Genomic DNA, 23,077 nt, shown 5'->3' on the forward strand with positions numbered 1-23,077 from the left:
CCCTGTTATTATAGCATAGCTAGGAGAAAATATGCACATATCAACACGAATGCACGAACGTTCCATCCACAAAAAATAAAACAACGTCTAAAAAAATGGTCGTACTATGTGACATTCATTGACCTCAAGCACATGCGAACGATTGGATTCATATCGTAACGTGCTACGGTCCGCTTTTATATTCGGGATAGGGCACTGTAGAAAGTTTCTATCCTCTTCTGTCTGGAGGACATCGCTGGCTAGAATAGAAACCTTTGGATGCTGGGCCGACATGCAGGTTAGCTTCTGGAAACTGTCCTCTCATTGTCTTCGATAATCAGACAAACAGCGGTTACAGGATTAGTCTTCCTTACCATACTGGCAGCCGTTGTGTTTGTGACGCCTACCAATAGCTAGGTAACAATGAGACTTACAGCAGCCTGTCGATGTGTTTTAGTAGTGCACAAGGTTCCACCGATTGGGTCCTGGCATTTTCTACCCAAGCTGATAGCCCACTCTTTGCCTTTTCCTTGGGTACAGCGAAAGGATGGGCCTGTTGAAGGTAGAACTGATTGCTTCGAAAGGCCACATCTGATCAAACAGACATACGATCTCAGGTCCATAATTTCCAAAAGCTTTAGGTAAACCTTTGAGCCATAAACGAATGGTCTATATAGGACAAGACCAGTTCCTGGTTTGAACTGACTAACAAATGCGCCTTGTTAATAATTATCTGAGAAGATTAGTGTCATTAAGAAAAAGAAGACAGTTGACTCCGAAGGCCGAAGTATAGCAGCATTCGGATAAAATAACTGCACGTTTTCTTTGCCGCGGGTGTTTTGAAAGACACTGCGAATGATATCTTTTGTTGTTCAGTGCGGCTGTCACGTAACTCGCATAAAACCGAATCCGTATGTAAGTGTCGGAAGATGATACCGGTCGTGAATCCTCTGTATTCCCGTATCTAATGCGTTGAATCGTGGGGTCAAACTTCGGATTCGGAAACCATTCAGCAAAGCTGTGGACAATAGTCTTTTCGGTAAAGTTCTTCTGCCTGCGTGGGCTAAGAGTCATTTGCATGCTTGGCTTTACAAGCTGAACATGGGGGAGCTGAGATATATCCACACACCCTTGTTTCAACATAGAATTATAGAAAACTATCAATGAACGTAGTTTAGCGATAGCGACCATGGAGCTGTAGTTCACTCATTTGAGTTGAATGCCTTATGAAAAGGAGCCTATAGTCAAAACTTAAAATTAAAACAAGTCAATTTGCTTTCACCTCCTCTCCGAGAAATTTTCGCAATTAATATTATTCCATTTTGTCGATCGCTGTTTGTTATCTGAATTGCATCATTGATTCGTAGGCGCAACAAGGCCCGGCCTTTAACAGTGCCTTAAGATAAATTGATCTTTATAGTGGACGAAGTTATCACATATTTAACATTGATAGATGAAAGTGTCATCACTTATCCTATAAGTAACATTGACGGCTATATCCATGGCACTCAAGTAAAGCATTTCTGAGATTGGTCATGATAGACGTTGAGACATGAGAAAGAACATGATAAACGTTTCTTTCTCTTTGATGGTATTTCGGAAACTTTCGATATGATAGAGGCTTCCGTCGAGGAGCTTTTACGTTAATTCTCTACATACACGTATACATGTACACATAGAGCAGATATAGCTGAACACTTCGCTAAACAGCTATCGATTTATTTGAATCAACTTTTTTGCGGCTTTATAACCGAAGATAAAATACATAAGGTAGCCTTAGCGAAACAGCCTCGAAGAAGAGTAAAACACAGATTTTGTCGTTTGGTAACAATGGCGACATACTGGCGGCACGTATGTGAAAATTTGTATTCAAATTTTGTTGGTAAATTGCAATGAGGATTAGTGCTTTTCGCTGTATATATGTGAAACAATCTTCAAGAGTGTAGTGTCAGATACTTGCTCCTTTGAAGTATCTAGTTTAGGCTGATTTTGGTAAGGTTATTTCTCAATCAATCGTACCTCATCAATCAATCAATCAAATCTCCCCAATAGATTTAACAAACGGCATGCTAACCATTGGCCAATGCTAAAATTTGAATCAATCCAAAATAGCCGCATGCGCATGGTTACAACGAACATTGGACATTAGTGACATATACCATGCTCCCTCTTGGGATTTGCGCAGTTCATAATTATGACTAAGATTATTCATTATCGTATGCGGTCTAGTAAGTAAATCCTATTTAAAAAATTTCTGTGTTCAAGGCTGCGTTGCCGTTCCAACGGACGGCTTGCCTCTGACATAAAACAATGGCTGAGGAAATCGAGCCTGGATAGGCCAAAGTCATAGATAATTGCGATGAGCTACGATGTACCTATATGACGATAAGATATGGGTACCTCGATGTTTACTATTTTCGCTGATATTGTCAGTAAATGTGTCGGTGTCCAGGCTTAGCTTTTCTATATAGAGCGTCTACATTATCGCGGAGAAGAGTGTACAGTGGGGACTCTCAGGAACTGAATTTGGTTATAATAATGTTTTCAGAATAGGTCAGACGAAACCGTATCTACTTCAAAATTTAGAGGAAAATTACTTCAGTGTTCAGAGCTTCAGTGATTATGCTTCAAGTACTAAGTTGTTTTATTTTAGATGAATGCGTCTCTTGCCGAAATTGCAACTTTGAATAAAGAGCAACTTCGGCATTGCAAGCGATAAGTTAAAGAATGACATATATTTGTAGCTTTTTTTATTTCATCATTTATATCGTTTAACTATTGAATATTACTGGGTATAGTAGTTAATGGGTTGAATCATGAGTCATTTTTTAACATTTTACGAAGTTGGTTAAAAAATTGGTACACAGTATTATATCACACATTAACATTACTTTATAACTGATAGAAACGGAAAGAATGCATCTAAGTGTTTCCTTTACGCCTGATGTTATTAGAAATTTACGCCGCAACGAACACATTTCAAACAAAAGTGATATCAATAAACGCCTCTATTTATATTCAATATTATGTGAACCGTATATTTACGTAGTATCATTTCCTCCAAAAGGCCAAACTCCAACATAAGTAAAAAGGATGTATAAAATCATTGAACTATGCATTTTTTATTTAAAAAAAACATTCAAAAGTGTTTTACTTATATAAATATAAAAGAAAAGATGTTTACCACGCATATACAAAAGGGTAAGACATCCTAATATAAACAAAATGTTTCCTGCTCTCGCAAAACGTAACAATGCTCATATTTTATCCTGCCTAATGGCATTGAGTGCTTCTCTTCTTGTTTTGTCTCGGTCTCCCCCTTAGGCTCCTTCCTCCTTGTTCTTGAGTGAGCGCGGAGTATAGCGAGCAGAGTCGTTGCCTTTCAAGCCGTTGCTGCGTTTCCGCTAACTCCTCTACCACCGTTTCTGCTATGGTGGTAAGTTGCTCTCATGGATATCTTAGCCGCGCATTCAGAGGCAGACGGTGGTCGGATTTACTATGCGGCCAGAGTAGGTCGCCAGGTACCCTGAGTGTTTTGTGTGTTCTTCTCTCTAAACCTGGTTATCCTCCACCACTTGCGAATGACTTGACGACGTCGAGCACTCAGCGGGGAGCACTCGACAATAATGCAGACAGCGGAAAGCCCCTGCCTTTCGCAGGCTCTGATGGCTCAACGCATGTGTTTATTGCCAGCGGCACTTGAGATTGCCCCATTACAGTCCCCTATTAACATTGCTGAGCTATAAGCTACAACCACTTTGTCCACCCCTAGAAGATAACCCACTCACGACAGGGTACCTATGCACGCCCGAAAGCAGCTCAAGTACTGTTTACCGGCCCTTGCATGTCGCTTCTATTCCTGCTCTTGGTGGAACTACCATCGGCTAGAGCAGAGAAGACGGTCAATACCGAAAAACGCTTATACCGGGCATAACCCAGGCCAACCAGGTGGAGGGCCTCGTGGCTCGCTCGGTGGAACCTTACTGCTCTTGCCAGCGCGCCGGTTGAACCATTTCATGCAGGTCTAGTTTGTCTTTCTCTATCTTTCACTTTAGTTCTCTTTGCGCTTCTGGTACTACGTCACCTGCAATTCAGCTTACCTGCATCGGTTCAATGAGACTTCCTTTTGCTCATACTCAGATCACTCCTTTGAAGTGTTGATCCCAGTACTTAAGCTGGTGCATTAAGGACAGGCTTACTTTGTGATGCTGTCGATCACCAACGTAGGGGAAATTCAGGGGGTTGAGGTTCCTCCGCATTCGGAAAGAATATCAGAATTAGTTGTGGGGTTGTGAACTGCCAGCTGTAATGAGTACATTGTCATCCGAAACAACTACCCTTTAACCAAACTAACTGGTGTCACCAAGCTTCCATAGTTCATCCTTTAATATCCTATTGTGCGCATACGTAGGTGACAGTATTAGTTTTATTGCCGCTAGAGATAGATGATACTCTATTAATACTAACTCACATCGGCGTATAATTCACTTAATAATTCGCTGTAGTGTGTTCAGAAGATGGTAAGATACTACTTGGCCTTTCACGCCAGCGAATAAACTACTAAAAAACTTATAAGCTTCCCAGTTGGAACGTGCGGTCATTTTAAATGCCAAACACGTGAGGAAACGTAAACATAAATACCAAGCAATGTTCAAGGAAAAACGAATTTAAGTTCTATAGTCAGTGAGCCTTACATACACGTCAAGGATTAAGTCAGGTCTTCAAGCTATCCACCATACATCTATTTTTAGTCAATTATGTACCTCAAGCAGATGTTTCTCATTTCGTCTAGTTTCCACTTATCGCACTTCCTTGCATGTCACACTCCCTAAACATATTGAGGTTTAGCCCCATGCGGCTGATTCTGGGTGGTTCTTGATTTACCTCATTGTTTTCCCCAGAAAAACAGTACTACTACAATCCGGTTTTAGTTGGTCAATCAGGCCCAGGATCTGACAACAAGCCTCTTATTTGGAAACGTTCCAGGGTGACGTAAATAAAACTAAACAATAAACAAGAGAGCAGCCTTTTCACTTGACTAGCAACATTCTAAATGCAGTAGCCGAAAATAAAAAGAAATAAGCTCACTCCATCCGGAAAAAAGAGCATATACAAAAGCCGTTTCCTTAGAGGACGGTAACGAAATTTAGTGAAAGCTTATGAAAAATGTATATCTCTTCTTTTTTTCCCAGCCAGGATTCTATGCAGGGCGGACGAATTTGCTTGAAATGTTTATATAATGGCTCTTGAGTTGATACATATTTACACACCTAGGGTAGCAAAATCAAGTTTATTATAAACTCCCCTCCACAAATTTCCTCTGTTTTGCAGAAAACTCGGCCCTTTTACCTTGCCCTTTTACTATATAAATGATACGGAGTGCAAGACTAAAAAAAGCATCCAATCATCAGCAGTTTTTTTACTTCATCATTTTACTTGATGCACCCTCCCTCCATCTGCCGACGAGATTCTGCAAGTGCGTCTATTTAATCTTTTTCTCTGCTTTGAACGACCATTGTCACACGCGTTGAATAGAAATTTACTTTATTATTTATAGAAAACAAATATATGAACGCATAGTGGCGTTAGATATAGCTGTATAGCATATTGCGCCAGAAAGCAAACGGAAGAAAAATCTAAAAGTACAATTAGTTCTAGTTAATTAATAAAAAAAAAGCCGTCTAGCATCAACGAGGGGATTCATCTTAAAACTCCGTTGATATTACCGGCCATTTTCAACGAACTCTGTATTTTGAATACACACTTACGACGACTCTAATCAAGCTTTTACTTTATTTTTTCAATATATTTCTTTCATCAATAAAAAAAATTATTTGCAAAATTATAATAATTTTTATACGTATAGATTAAAAATTTCAAAGTTGTCCAAACAAACAGTTGGAATACTCGAATATATGAATAGAAGAGAAACGAAAAGTGCCTAAGATCAGGAACTAAGAGGAACTTAAATGACCTGCGCATTTGTGCGTTGATAAAGCTCTGCTCGGTTCTAGTGACTGATTCGAACTAGGGTAAATCCTTTTGCAAGTGAGAATCCGATACCCGTAGAACATGATAATTCGAGTAAAATACGGTAACAGGCTAAATTACTTCCTTACGTGTGTAATTTCGTGCGAGCGACGTTGTGCATTAAGAGCTTGCATAGCTAACAGCGATATTACCTAGGTCGGCTGCAGCATAGGCGTCTTCGATGTATGAGCATGCTAAGCTCAGGCCTAAGACATGCTGAAACGTATTGCGGCTTCAATATCGTATAGGTGCACGACAGACGTCTAAATCACAAGAACTTGTTAGAAACTTCGGCTAGTCCACCTAAGTGCATTAAAGGGTAAGTTTTTTCTAATCGAAGGTGTTGATGGAGGCAGACCACGTATTCATATACTTATGGGGTAATTTGCTTCGAAAACGAACAAGAGAATGGCGCCGAGGTCCTGTACGTATTTTAACGGTTTGGAAAAGGTTTCCAAACATAAAAAGTCAAATGCTGGAAGAAGGTTGAGCTCGTAAGGATAGTCGATTCACTGTCTAAATATGAGTTCGACAGTTCCGATCTTGCGAACGTAACAAATTAAGTACAGCTTATGCAAAATTTCATGAATCGTGTCGCCATAACTGTGCGAAGCGCCGTCTATTTTCTAGCTCCCATCAGATTTTCCTGCTTAAAAAACAAGCAATTCCAACATCGTGCATTGGTAATTTTTTAACATAAAGATCGATGCTGACATTTAGCATAAGCTTTATTTATCAGCTCGGTATAAAATTGACTCTCTCAATATCTTGAATAAATTTGTAATGTGTAGTGCTCTTCTTAGAGCTCGGAAGGGATCTTATGCCCCATTACTCAAGGCTCAAACAAGTGACCATTGTCTTCATTACGGTTCATGGACATCTATCATCCTCGCTAATTTTTCATGCTATATTAATAGACATTTGCAGGTATCACGTAAGGCAGGACAAGTTAACCTAACAGTATTAATATTTCCATAGTCTCGTCCATGAATCGATCCAAAAGGGTTAAGCAATAATAGATATCATAGTGTTTCATCGTGTTCTTACACCTCAAAAGGAGTACAGTTGCTATACCCAACGACTCAGGGATCCTAAGTGCTCTTGTGGGTCCTAAAAGGTGTTGGCCTAATTGCGAACAGCGGTCAGAGAGTCCGCTTCCATAGGTTAAGGAAATGTGGTTAAGGAAATACGTGGGTAGCAGAAGAGGGACTTTACGTTACTATCTGAAAGAACTTGTAGACAATGTGCCCCTGTAAGCGTAAAATGCTACAGATGCGGGGCATCAGTAGTATTAGCGGAGTACGCGTTGAGATAGAAAATGTTGGAAAAACGATGGATACTTTTGATGGTATAATTACTCGGTCAATTTTCGTTTACCACGTTAACAATGTGCATTGCATCCATGTGACCGATAGGCGGCGTTTTCCATGCGAGCCCAAACAGCGGTCATGACAAGTCTTACAGTTGTGTGAAGGACGCCTGATGGAAAGTGCGATATTTTTGGTAGCAGATTTAGAGTATTACTTTTATTATATACATACATTTTCTAATTTAATTCATTTTTTTTATTGTTATTTATTATTTTCCTATAATTTACTATATTAGGTAATGGCATCCCTTGAAAACGTGCGGCAAGTCATATCTACCAACAGGATTTGCACTGCATAGTCTGGTCCGTACGCCCCCACCAAAGCCGAGAAACAAAGTGCCTTTTCGTATCAAAACAAAATCACAGATACCGTAGCAATGTTCAATTGCCTTATGGATAGGCTTTGCATACGGGCGCACTTTACTGATATCGTGATTAAGCTACGTGACTTCGATAGCCAGTGGGTGTATCATTGGAAACCATCGGCATAGCCTACCTCTAATTCAAGGATAAAAAGTACTTATCTATGACGGAGAAGATGAATTTTCTCTAGTATAGGGCCAATGCGAAGGACAGCTCTGTAAATTCGGTCAAGCGGCAAATTTCTATGAACAGCTAAATGATTGCTACGGTGAACAAACCGAAGAACTTAGTTGGCTTCGTTGTTTTACAAGTGGTTTAGTACAATTAATAGTTTACGGTATAATTCATTGAGAGACCTTCAGTTGGATACGGGAGCACCGACGCACTGCCGAGGGGTTGAAATAATCAAAGAGCACTTGATTATTGCCACAGCAGAAACAATTGTTGATAAGATCGCCCCTAAACAGCTTTCAAATCATTCTTGTCGGCAGAGGGTTCCTTCACTCAGCGAAAGTTGAAAGACAAAGTTTTGATTTCTAAAAGGATAGCCAGATCCGTCACTTCATCGCAGCTTCTCTCCCAGAAAGAAATTACTTTACTGAGCAGCAACCGCAATTCGGCAACACGTCTTGTTATATCAGCGAATAGCCGCGGATCTTTATTTATCTGCTGCTGTGTCGTGGCGGAAGATGAGTTTTCGTACAACGTCGTGTATTAGCTGCCAAAAGAAAGCGATGAGAAAAGTATGGTAGAAGGTCCTGCAGTTCCAGTGACGACGGAATTGGAAGGTTAACGGCAGAAAGGACACGGAAGTTTGGTCGCCGCTGTTCATGAGTCTGTGTACATTAACTGGATCCGGAACAATAATTAACGCACCAGATGGCAAGCTTATATATATGGTCCTTTCTCCTCTCTTAATGGGAGATAGTTCACTCATAAAAAATGTGTCGTGCGGCGGACGCAGTAGCATTATCAGAGACAGAACACTTCACAAGCCTTTAAAAACTGTGCAATGCTGTGCGTGCTGCGTCTGTTTGAGAGCGATGATGCAGCGATAGAATAGAGCGAACGGTACGTCTGTCCGATACGATGCCAAGAAGACGTAAAAGCAAGAGCACCTACTAAGGACATCAGCATGATCTCATTATAATGACTTTGACGTTGAGAAGCCTTTTATATAGTACGTGAAGAAAGCAGGAGGTAAAGTAGAGGGGAAAGGGGGGGGGGGGGGTTACAAAAGGAGCGTCGATACGCCGCTAAGCGGACCCTCATGCGGCAGCCTTCGCGGACCAAACTTGGCGTTATCGTTGCCGTCGTACGAAGGTTGTTCGTTCTAGGCTCGGTCGTCCAGATCCGCCGCTGTGACGGTGTTGTCGATAAGAGTATTTCAATTGAACATCCTTCTCTCGCCCTTTTTTTGGATCACTAATACCGCTTGCCTTGACCGCTCAGGGCCATGGTCGGCTTTCTGCTTGGTTAACTTCTGGGTACTTAGATAGCTACACAGGTAGGTAGCTGAAGCAAAGAGTAACAAAAAGGCGGATAGCAGGAGTGGCACACGGAAACAAGGAAGCAGGCGAAGGAAAAAGAAAAATGCAGAATACAGTAAGAGTTTACGGGTCTTAAAGGCATACCTTGACAAACCCTAGAGGACGTATATACGTAACACGTAGGATTCACAGGCTTTCTTACTCGAGAAGCCATCAACGAATGACCAAGGCTCCATGCAATTTGCTTGCAGTGTATCGATACTTTCTCCTGCTGTTCCATGGTCCTTTTTCCGTGCTACATTACTTGCTCAGGCTATACGCGCAATCGACGACGTGGCTTATCACTCGGCATATGGATCAAATTGGTTAACCAGCTAGTGTTTCTCAACACGATACGATGTGGCCTTGCGGGTCGCTGTCAAAAGGAATACATATCCAAGCCACCTAAGAGCACCTTCTCTAGCTATCACTACTAGCTCTACTAATACCTGCGATACTTTTGATACACGTTGTATATCTTACTTGAAATACTCCTCCTATGCTACTTATTCGCATATGCTTGAGAAGTCGACCCATTTTACACAGAAGCTAATGGACTTTGACAGTACGTATGTAGATGAGCAGGCGATCCGAATGGTAAGCGCTGGCGGAGGCAGATCCCCGGAGATTTAAGCTAGACGTGGGCGTAGCTGTTCATGAGTTTGTGTACAGGGGTTCGACTAGCTCTCTGGTCAGCTCTAACTCTCCGACCACAGCCGCTGTGTATGCCATCGTGTTAGTGAATAAATAGGTAATCGGCTGATAGCTGCTGACGATAAAGATCTTTGCAAACGGCTTATGGACAAAAAGCAAGATGGCTGCAAAGGAAAGACGCATAAATGATGTTCATCCCTAGTGAAGAATTTTGGACAGTGGAGAGATCTTTAGGTGCAACCGAGTGGACCTTAGAGAAGTCGTTTTTGGTGAACTAATGGGGCAGTTGATGGTATTACCAACCACCACACAATTTGTTGAATCATACATGAAGTTAATCGAAATGTAAGTTGGACGAAAAATTCGTTTATAAAGCATTTATTACGAAAGATGACATCTAATGAATATTGGATGCATAATAATAATAATAATAATAATAATAATAGTAATTAGCAAATACCTGCAAATGAAGACGTTCTGAAAAAATATAAATATGTAACATGCATATTAACGCAGGACACGACAGAATAGCATGATCCACAGACTTACATAGGCAAGGAACACTATAATTTTTGCTGATTTTATAGGTACATTTTTGTGTTAATGATATACTAAGAGCAAGAGTAATACAACACGATGGATATTTTACAAAAAAAGAAAAAGCATCCTATCTTTTCGAACCAAATACGAATACACGGTGATCTGACGACAATTACTCATCAATATGTTTCCGATCTTAGTTATAAATTAATTACAGCTAAAGCGAGGGGTCAACTCTATTTGCTTATATAGTGAGCAGTAGCAACTGGAGATAATGTCAGTTTTGCAGAGTCATATAATGGCGTTTATTAATAGACAGTCTATTAATAGAGTTTATGTTTTACATTAATGCTCATTTCTAATACCATAAAGAAACCACATATTTGTTGCATGTATGTGCGACAAGCATATGTCTGTTTATAATGTGGCCGTTGAAATGCTTGTTATTACGTTAGTTTTTATCTGTACTAACATACTGCAGAATAAAGCGATTCTGATCTATATATCCACGCTGACAAGTAACTTCCTCTACAAGCTGTACTACAATGGCTTTATTTTTTCTCCAATTGAATACACATACATGGTAAATGTGTGTGTTTAAATTTAAAATCTATCTTGAGTAAAATTCAAATGAACGTTTGATTAAATTGGGTAGCTCACGTAAATCTATTTTTTTAAGACGACTGCCCTTCTACCATTGGGCAGGTTACTGTGCGCATCAGCTTTGTTCTCTGTCACTTTTGCTCGACTATCTGATCAAAAAATAGAGGGCGGTCTTGCAAATTATAAAAGAGCCTGTTAGCAGCTTGTTAAATGTTTTTGAACGTAAGGACGCCGATATCCCAACAATAGGACAGCGGTCGAGTTTAGACAACAGCTGATTTCTTCTGCGCCTGCTATAAAAGAAGGATCGAGGCCTAGAGAAGACGAAGGAAGCGAAGTCAACGAGTTTTTTGCTCCCGTCGATTGCGCTGTTACCGTTTCCCATTGAAACCGCTGCTATGTCACATACTTTAACGCCTTCAAACAACCGCCTGCACATTCTACGAATTCGAAACCTCTAGAGTTTCATTGGGCTCAATAGCCTGAAAAAGCACAAACTCTACTTTAGTCCACGCCAGTTTCCGTTGTCGCGTCGTCCTTGACCGCTTCTCGAGTGCGTGGCGTCTTATAGAATAGTAACAAGCACCTGATCTATGAGCAGACGACGTTTTTGGTCGGATTATTTCTAGTTATTGTTCAGCAAGGCAGAAGTCACTTTTAAATTGTTGTTGTGCTTCAGGGATTACCATTGCGGGATTATAGAGCAAATGTACACTTACTGATGTAAAGGTGACTAACAAATATCGCGAGCCATTAAGCATTGTTTTTACGAGGCCTGCCAGTTCCTTTAAAAAAAAAAGCCTATTCAACAAATAGAAACGGATTGGAATGTTTTTCTTTAATGACGCTGATGATAAAAGCTGAAAATACAAAATGGCTTCAGTTTTTAACGTTCACAGCTAGATAACTATTGCGGGAAAATCCTTTCATCAGTAATACATGGTAACCGCAGACTTATTATTACACGATATCTGAGTACTGATTAATTATGTATTTCTGCTGAATCGATATTATCAACGAAGAACTTGGAAAACTATGAGAAAAGCTACGTTTTCCTGGTCGCTTCCATCATAAACCCGCAAATTCCAAAAATATCTTATGAGTACCTAATCCGTAATGCCTAACCTCACATCTCATGTGCATTTTACCATGAATACACTGCGCGTCTTCATACAAATGGTTTTCTGTTGTTGTTGTTTATTTTGTGTAGGGAAATACGTATGAACGCAAACTTGGAGCGCCTATCAAATCACGCTGCGATAGCAGGTTCATTGGGTCTTTCTGACGAATACAAAAATTCCATTCAACTGTAATGGGCGCAGCAGTACTTTTATTATAACGGGTGTTGTTGATATTATTATTACTTTCTATTAGAGTTGATCGCAACCGGCATTTATGTTGGGCCTGGCTACCTGGTTGACTTTGCCCGAAGCTGACCCTTTATCGATGCTCTACCTTTACGTCAAGTATACGAAGCCCGGGCAAGCATGAGCTTCGTGTACCCTAGCATGACACAGACAGCAGTTCGGCTGAATTAGCAAGCGACCAAAGAACACCGATTCGGCAGAAGGACAATGCTGTACCAGCAATAAGCAATGACTAGCGACCAGGCAGGAGAAGGAGTCAGGCTAACAGGGTTGCTGCCAACACGTGTGTTTCGTTGCGACTAAGCTCAGGTTGCCATTGTTTATTCAGCGATCGCCATCGTTGCCAATGCTGATGTCTCTATCGCCAAGCGAGTACTTCAGCTACTGAACAACATATGTCACCTGTGCGACTGGAAAGCTCGAGCTACTGCTCAAATTCCGGCCGCTAAGCCAATCCCTAGTCCGTTGGCGGGCTTAGCAGCATTCGAAGAATGGTCGCATAGGCTAGTGTCAGTTTGCATTGCTCTGGCAACGTCCTCGACAGGTCCACTTTATACAGCCACCACCAGTCGTCTTTCGGTCCGCGCGGAGAAAACTGGTTTAGAATAATATATACTTTAACTTATTGTATTCTTTCACGCCTTCAACAGATACTCAATCCTCTAGCAGCAGGCTTTGACGGGCCGGATCAGTAGACGGGTGGTTGATGTGGGTGCGTCCTTATGTGGTCAGATTTGTGTAGTCCTTGCAGAGATCTCGACCAGCATTTAATGTGGATAGCAATATGTTGAAATCAATTTTGAATGTTGTGGATTGTGATTTCATGTGGGATTTAAGCGAATCTCATATATGTGCGCTTGTATGTGTGCATGGATCGTTCTTACCAGCAATAGAACTGCCTGCCATCATCCAAAGACAACAATGTCGATAGTATCTGACCTCTAAGTGTACAGAAGAAGTAGAATGCGCCGGCAGAGTTGCTGAGAAGAAAAGAGGTTTTTTTTTTGTCTTTCCATACATACGTGCGCTGATGTGTTGATTTTCAATGAAAACTTAATTTCTGCGATAGGGCTTGAGATGCAATCGGTTCAAGCTTGATTTTAGTAGTTCAAAAAGTAACATCTTGTCATTAGGACCGTCCATGGTGCTTGATAATTTATCACGTTTATGAGAGTCAGCATGCGACTAACAAGAAAGAATTATGCGTGTCATTATCAGAACATTACATGACTCGGTGATACAGCGGCGGTCCGGTTCAAACGACAGAACGCTGCACTGACAACTCTTGCAACAGTAATGGTAATACATACAATCCGTAATTTTCTAGAACATTTATATTCGACAAGTGTCATCATCCACTAAGGACACGTTTGCCTACTTTTCAGCAGCGGATATCTTTTGAGGTCTTAAAGTCAGGTGGATTTGTGTACCTGCCGTGTTAGGAAAGAGAAAACACTGCAAAATTAGTCCTTAGTGTAAGTAAACATTTACAATGCTACATATTATTGCGTTGATTCTTATCAAGGCTTCATATTTTGCTATAATTATTCGTATTGTTTTATTCTATCAGCCCTAGGGGAATCGCTGGCTAGCATTGTTTCAACGACTGTGTACATGGCCAGGTTTTTTGTTTTCGGTATTTGATCTATCCACAATGTGCTAGATCTCTCGATAGTGCGTAAAACGCTTCGTAGCTTACGAAAGAAGTTTCTGGTAGCATCGATTAATAAACGTACTCAAAACTTGTGTATAGATCATCAGAACAGGACTATTTAGACAAGTTCTACAATAAACAGGGTAACGTTATTAGGTAGCAAAGGAAATACGCTTTGTTAGATCGGGAACACAGGACAGAAGATTGTTTTCATTTAACGTAGACGAACTTTACAATAGGAATGACCTTTTATTAATTACAACTGGATACCTGGCACATTTAAGGACCTAGAATATTAGGCGCGTGCCAACGTTTAATTAAAATCGCTCGTATAAACAAACATCTGCGCAAAAGTCTTATGCATCAAATAACCGGCGAACCTACCGCGTGCATTACACATACGCAACCTAGAATGAGTTAATACTATTATTATTATGATCATAGGTGCTATTCGTGCCTCAAGCACACGCATCTGCTGGAGATATAAACAGATGATGCGTGTTAGCCTATATTGGCTTCTAGGGCAAACGTTATGCCACAATGCAATCTTGCATCTTCCACGAAGTTGATATGCGATTTCGTCTAACGATACGATATATATCGTATATGATGAAGGATTACTTGAACACCATTGATTAACAGAGCACTTCACGGCAACTACCTTGATCGATCTGGATGCTTGTGATGTGCATTGATCATTAAGAGACGGAGATCCGGTACTTTTCTTTTGGTTCATTTTATTCAGGGCGTTTAAGGCTTCCCGCTTTATACAAGCGTTACAAACGACGACAGGCCAAATCCCCAGAACATAACGACATTATCATGGGCTTTATTTAATGCAGTAGGTATGTGAGTTTGCTTTGAACTTCAATTAATTCTTCTAAAATTCCTTCTGAATTCGGAAACTTACAAACTTCGAACGTCAGAACAGGACATCTCACTTATATGAGGTTTCCGTGCTACATATTCATTTAAAGGAGCCTGCCGAACGAGAAGTAGTGCATTAACAGTATCAGGGAACGTGATGCAAGGGTTCAAAGTCGGATGACAACAAACCACAACTTATATTTTGCGCAGAAGATTGCTTTCAAAGTTAGTTGTAAGGACTTTGTCAGTCATCATTAAAACCTTCTGTCTAATTATGTAATAATAGATGGCTGTTGTTACCGTTTAGCTATCCTAATCATATTTCGAAGGCGTATGCGATAACCTTATGGCATCGTCTGCTGCTACGGTTCTATAATGAGTTAATGTTCTTCGCTTTCATATTTCTGACAGATCTATTCTACCTGGTTAAATCTAAATTGAGCATAATATAGGAGGTATCAATGAAGCATCCTAGAATGTTTTCCAGGATTTGCCTAACTGTACATTTCAGAAGTACGTCCTGTAATCCATTCAGAGATTTCGCATGCGTCATATCGGGACATACTTCCTAATTTATACACCCACAAAATTTTCTATACAGATCCTGTTCTTGAAGTCTTCACGGTACAATAAATATCAATAGGCAATTTTATTAAAGAATGATCCTATGCGTGGATCCTTGTGGCGTGCCGTAGACTGATTTTTATCCATCGAATGTAATCATCGGTCAAAAAATCCAGGAGAAAAAGCAATATTTTCGTCTGCTTTGCAACCTGACCTTGAAGTAGGCTAGCGGGTGAAAAGCTCGACCTACAGATGGCACATGTGTGATATTAGCTCAAATATCGTTTGCCTGGTTGGTTAACGAGAAACACAGCTGTGAGGGAACGCGCGTCGTGCAACAGTAGGATGTGGTCTATTGTCGTAAAGATCGGCCATTTTTCATTTCCTTCAAATTAAACTCTCCATAAAAGGCGTCAAATTATTTGATTGCAAAGATTTATCGAATATAGCGCCCCATTGGTCACAAATAAACTAGTTCTCTTTAGGCGCTATTGAAGTATGGTGTTGATATGTCGTATATATCACAATATGACATTATTAATACATACTTTTACTGGATTATTATTTTGTAGATAGACTATCTACTTTTCCTTTTAGCTTGTTTTTGTTGGTTGCATTTTCCTTGTTGAAGAGGGCCGCAGCGCTTAACGTATGGCTAGCGGAAAATTGACTATGAAAAGTAACCTGCATCCTAAACAGGTGCATACACCCTTTCAAGAAGGACCAAGCTTTCGATTGTGTAGGCGAAGAGAGCCGGAAACGTCTTCAGCCGACTGCTTCTTCTGAAAGTAAATTTTATCTATCAAGCGAATATTCCATTATACAAAAGATGTGTACAGGCAGAATGATAATCAGGTACTGTAATGCGGTAGATACTGTCCGATGCAGTTGTATACAAAATGAAGTTTGGTCCCTTCTTTAAAACAAATTTATTAATATAATAAGAAATGAATCTTGAGTTCAGGGTTGTCTTGCGAATTTTTACTGGTAGCTTCAGGCCCCCTATCGTTTTCAGGTGAATACGACTTCTTGTCAACTGTAATCAGTAGCTGCTTTTGAATATAGATACTAATTTCACAAATCGCTGGATTCTAGAGTACCATTTAGAACCTAAATTTATCACAGTTCTAAACCTACGGCATTGGGATTAGACAACAGTTTTTGACAAGAAAAAATAGATATACAAGCATTATCGGTAAATTTAGTCTCCAAGATAGTTTAAAGGTATATATATATATATTATTTCAAAATAGTTTTTCACGTGTAGAGCACAGGAAAATCGCGTTAATTATTTGAAAATTATGAAAACTGAAACGTGTAGAACCGGAAAAGGACAGAAGTGTTATAAAGGGCACCCAATCTGTCTCGTGTACTTTCCGATCAGAAGGAACAGGCCGCAGACCTTAATGCAGATATTGATGAACATGAGTGATGGAGTAAATTATGCAACGTTAAGCTTTGCAGCCCTCTTTTTGTCATCCGTTAAGCTCGACTGCATATGATAGAAGGTATTCTACTATACCCTTCGACACACAGTACGTTAACGAATGAAAGCAGGCGACAGCGTCGTTCACAAATAACTGAGCCAAGTATACTTGGCACGTCTTCAATGGCCATTGTATTGTGCACGTCAATCTTGGAATCGAAAATTCATTTATTCAACTGTTGCTAGGACGTTTTTGGACTAAAATCCCTCACCGCAGCCTTCAACCTCACACCGCATTAGCATTCTTGGGCCTGTTGCAAAAAAACACTTGGCTAATATAAGCTACGCCAAGTAACAGATGTTTCACATGGATTGAACGTAGCTATGATTCGACTTGCGATTCGATGGACTTAGCTGGCTACCAAAATCCTCTCTGAGTCAACCGTCGCATCTGCCTTGGTCCCTCTTTTTAACGCTTGTTGTATAATCGAGATTACGCTATATATATTTTCTATTTGATAACCCAGATAATGAAAGACACGGTATGCACACGAGTCAGCTCGCCTAGCCTTGACTCGACAGAAAATTATAACTAGCGGTTTGGGTTGTTATGGCGACTAATGCTGCTGTTCAGTCGACGATCGGTCCAGGTTGCTTAAAACATTTAAAAGGCTCTGGGCGTCCGTTGATAAATACCGTAGTTAAGACATCTTGCAAGAGAGCAGATGCTAATTTTCCCTTAGTTCCACCTTTCGAGGGAAAAAGCTTCTGGAACCTGGGGAAATGTCCAGTGAAAGGCTACTAAAACCGAATCGCACAGTTTAGCGGGTGCCATGACAGCGGGAGTTGAACAAATTCGAAGCACGGAACTGGGAAAGAGGTTTCGCTGTTACGTTCAGAGCCAACCGACGAAGAAAGTCGCTGTGCTAGCCGTTTGCTGAGGCAAACTTTGGTGGGTTGGGTTTAATTTTTCTAGACATAGAGACAACCTTGTTTTTCTGTTGATGAGAACGAAGCTACACCAGGTAGCAAGGCTCGATTAGACGTGTAGCTACACGGCGAACACTTGACCGAAAAGTGCATATACGCATCTGAACTCCCTAGACCCGAACAAAAAAAAACAACCGGGAAAAGCTAGAGCCCAGCCGAAGCTGTTTCCCAGAGAAAGACATTCTGGAAAAAAACAGAGCGATTTACTGTTCTACCACACATCAGCGATAATACCCAATCTGTCGTAGGTGTTCATGTATTCTCAGAAAAATAGTGACATCATTTACTTTTCTCGTTTATACAAAATTGAATTTGTTGAAGATTGCGCATCTATTGTTGTCTGATTGTCCGAGGAAATGGCCAGTCAACATTATATAATGAAAAGTGGACGACTAGCGTATAGTGAATTGATAATTATATTGGGTGCTTACGTTTGCAGACTAATAATTTTTGTCTATGAGACGAAAAACAGCACCCTGAAGTACAGCATTGCTTTTGTCATGAATGAAACAAGGCTTACAAAAATAATGTCCCTATGAATATTGAACAGAAAATATACAATTTACGGTCACGTATCATAGGTTTTTGTTAGGTATGCATTTTGAAGCAAATGAGCGAAGTGTGCACGAGTATAAATGTGACGGATCTTTATGAGGTTCTAGGTTTACGACTACAAACCATGTTCTGAAAACTGAATAAGTAAGCTAAAGCATGGCAGGCAAGTTCTAACCAAAATGAGTCGGGTGAAATACCAGTGTCGTGGAAATAGCTTCGGATATCTCGAATTTATCTATATGATGATAACTCACGACAAACTCGTTTGAGATCCTTACCAGTCAAGGTGATTTATTATTACTAGCCCGTTCTCCAACCATCAATTGGTACTGAATAGGTGCAGTTCGTATACTTTTTTTTAAATACCTTATTCACAGACCTTCAATTGATAAGTTAACGTTTGGACCTGCTTCGGTTGATTTATTCCGGATTACAAGATAAATATGTGCCGGTTCATAGGGTATAGTTTTCCTAAAAAAAATCTTTCGAATTTCACGTCCGGCACTTTATTGTGCATAGGAGTATTTACCCCCTAATGATAATTTGTCTGGTCGTGAATTTGCCCGCGGTTTTCTGACGCACAAATATTAACCTTATTACTGAAGCAAGCAATGCGCTTGAAGCTAACCAGGAATTGATACGGGAACCAATTCTAGGCTTCACAACAAATACTGCACTGAGTGTCTTCCTTAATACGAATCTTTAATGCCACATAAAACGATTCTTAGAAGCTGGCCTAATGTTTTAAATATTTAATATTTTAGATATGTGACCTTAGGTAGTTCTTCTAACCCTCTTCTTCTAACCTCTAACCCGTCTTCAGCGTCTGGGGCCATAGTTATCATTAACAGACTTCTATTCTGCCAAAAATTACGACTTGATTGGAGGAGCTGATTTTTCAAGAGATCGACAAGGGTCTTTCACAACATAATGAAGAAATTTCTGGTGACCAACGTGTTTTATGGGTCAAAAACTGCTTGATAAGTTTGGTCTTCGTTCTGTTGTCACACATGTGACAATCGAATGCTCAAGAAAGCCTATAGGATTATTAGACTTCTGCTGGCAGCCATAATGCACACTGAAGGGCGCCCAGTTTCCTGTTACTTCAGGCTGTTGATTCACACAATAGTGATCATGAAAATAGAGAAGCATCTAGAGGCAACCCATACATCTGTGAAGCGTACGAGATTTATATAAAAAGCAGAATGAATCCATATATATTGTATGAGTAATGTCAACAGGATTGATCCTATTCGAGAGAACGGTAATTATTTAGAACGACTTCAGTCTATCGAGCACTTATAATTGCAATCGACAGCCAATTTCTCTCCTCTTAATCGATATTATTCGCTATAAAAAGAATGATGAAACGGTCCCGACAGTACTTCAGGCCATGCCAAAGCTATAATAGCATTAATGGAAGTGGAACGCCTTCTGGATAGCGCAGGAATGGTTTATTACCTGACGTCCCAACTTACTGCCTTTCTTTATTACCGTTATTCTAAAACAAAGTACCGCCAACTCCAATGACAGTGCCCAGCAGACAAGAAGCTGTCTTATAGACCTTTACGGTAACGAACACGATTCAATGAATACTTTTAGAACGGATAACATAGAATTGTTTAGGAAAGATTACGTTGTAACAAGCAAAAGAAAAATCTGACCACTTCTAAATCTCTGAAAATGGTTATCTTACGAAAATTCGTATGCTACTTGTGATCGGCCTGTAGCTCGTGTCCGTGCGCCATCTCTGAGGGCTTTTTTTTTCCGACGTAACACTGCTTAAGCTAACTTAATAGTTCCACGATAGCGCTTCGTCGTATATAAAGGCATAGGACAACGTAGAGAAGCATCGAGTTGCTCCCATTCAAGCATCCAGAAAGTTAATTTAATTCCTGACTAGATATCGAAATCAGCCTCATGGCGCGTATAATAACTTGATCTCGTAGTATTACGAACCGTCCAGGCCCATCGTGCTAACTGTGTTTGAATTGCGGTATGTATGAACATGCATATGCAGTCATACACGGATGAGTTTTATGATGACGCTGAGGCCATCTGGCTCGTTCTTGAAATATATTTTTATGTAAATTTCTTTATATATATATATATAATATATTTATGTATATAGCATATAAAGTGATCCTGGGTATCGTAAAGTGTACGAAATTTCATTGTTGCATCGCAATTATTATTTTCTCATGTAACATAGGGCTGGTTTGATATTTCAATTTATCCTGCATACGCGTCGTTACGGTTCTTTTTTTAGGAGGTTTTTATTAAATAAAAAACAATCAATCTTTTACCACTTTAGTATCAGTTATTTCGACAAAATTCATTGTGAAGAAAATGATGGTAGCGCATTGTTTCGTTCCTGCTAAAAATCGATGACAGAAACTTGATTTAGGACAACTCTCAAACAGTATTTTTTTGAGGCTGTGTTAAGCAAGCAAACACCATACGATTTACTTGGCGTAGTTTTTTTTTGGCTTCAAGAGACCTAGCTGTGATCTTTTTTACTGAAGAAAGCTAACGAACGGCGACATAATTAAGGACTATTATGCTTTCCCTGGATATCAGATTTTGATTACCATTTCTTGAAGGGTTCCCGAGTAACAAAGCGGAATTAGGTGTGACCAATCGTGCAGGAATAGCTTGTCGTCCATTTAAAGATTATTGGCCATAGGGCGGGACGAGCCTACAACGGCTTGAGTTTTAGCAGTTCTGCCAGGGAACGGTAGTAGGTACTTCAGTGAACTTGAAATTTACATGTTGAAAGTATCAAGGGATCTCCTTTGTTTGGATTCTACCGCTGGTTTAAGTTCAGCGCGCGATCAACTGAACAATAGGCGATTTCATATAGTTCCAGCAAGCGTGAATACGTTCCATTTACGCACCTATGCACTCAGATCGTGCGAAACGCGAGGGAAATACGCCTGACCAAACGGGCAAGTAGGCCATAATGAGAATACAAACTCAAATGTAATAGCAAAGTAGCAAATGATCAAGCTAGCAGCTTGTTCTGCAATGCTAGGCTACGTATTTCATTGCGTCTTCTCAGATTTAACACACCGACAACTGACAACTCGATTAGATATAATAGTCGTAAAGTCTTCGGCACCAATTCGTATAAGTGGAAAAATGCAACTTACACGAGCTACTACAAACTAACAGGATGAAATGCTCTTATCGTTTGCCAGAGATATTTGCATAAAGGTGGCATTTCTAACGAAGAACGAGACGACAGTTTGCTTATAGTGATTACAGATACATGCCAAATGAGAAGTGACTCGTGACATTCGGCTCAGAATCAGACCGGCTGTGCAAGGAAAACCAAATGGAAAATACGAGATAACATTACTTACATAAGAGTTTCATGAATTCATTTAATAATTATAATAATAAACGCTATCGACGCACCTTTTGCTTTGGCTGTTTTCTATCACACTGGCACTAAAGAGCCTATGTTTTTAAGTCTAGTCTACTAGGGATTGACTTTATGCCATCCCAGTAGACAAATAAGATGTTAGGTTTTCGTCAACTATTCTGTCCTTCAAGTATCTGTTGGATGATGCATTTGGAAGGGTCATCTTGAAAAGAGAGTGAACGGCACTTCTGTTGGTAATTATTTACTCGCATGACTTACTTACGCTATGAGACAGGCTGTTATCTGGCAACCCTCGCTGATGTATCTGTCTTGATCGTTTCCAGTAGATATTATAGGTACTGAGTTATGAGGTCGAAAAAATTAACTCGAATCTCTCATAAAAGTGTTCTTTTTCCATCCATGATGCTTTTTTCATTGAATATGTCAAGACTTGTGGTCGTTTGAGTAACTGCAGTGAAGGTGGACGCTGTAATGAGTAGACGCAATAGCGTGTAAAAGGAGATTAGCTCGCGTTGGCAACAGAATAACACCGAGAAGATAGGACGTGATGGGCGAGGGCTTCGTCACTTGTAAATCTTGCATCGGGACTCGTATCGTTTGTGAATTTTTTGGCCGTTGATGTGTTTGCCCGATCTTAGTATGTCTCGTCGATCCTACGCTTGTCTTGAAGAAACGTTTTATTATATAGATAAAATAACGTTCGCTGATCGAATATCCCGTTGCTGGACTTGGCCGACTCTCATGCATTGGTGCACGCCAAATCCATCGTACCTGTAGCATGAGTTTATCGACGCTGCACTAATTAATAATAATTATTGTGGTAGGCAATGACAATGGCTGTTATTTCGTGCAATGTTGTTAGTGAGCATGCACATGGTCGCGACTAATGGCGTTAATGTATTAGGGAAAGCTTGTACGATTAACGTTTGGCCAATTACCATGAACGTAGTAAGAACAAGCCGAAAAAATCATTTGGTCTGAGTAGATATCTAGTGCCACCAACTATTCTTGCCGAACTAGCAATCTTTCGACCCAAATACTAAAAAGTATAGATCGTTCACTACAGCGACTGTTTTTTTTCGTTTACGGAGGTAAAGTCGTGCATGGGAAACGTCGGTGGCGTCTGGTCGTTTACTTTCGCAAAACTTATACAGGTGTTAATTGCGAGTCTTAGCCCTTCAACTGCCTTATTGAATAGT

This window comes from Varroa jacobsoni, unplaced genomic scaffold (assembly GCF_002532875.2).
Source record: "Varroa jacobsoni isolate VJ856 unplaced genomic scaffold, vjacob_1.0 scaffold_526, whole genome shotgun sequence".
Taxonomy (NCBI): domain Eukaryota; kingdom Metazoa; phylum Arthropoda; class Arachnida; order Mesostigmata; family Varroidae; genus Varroa; species Varroa jacobsoni.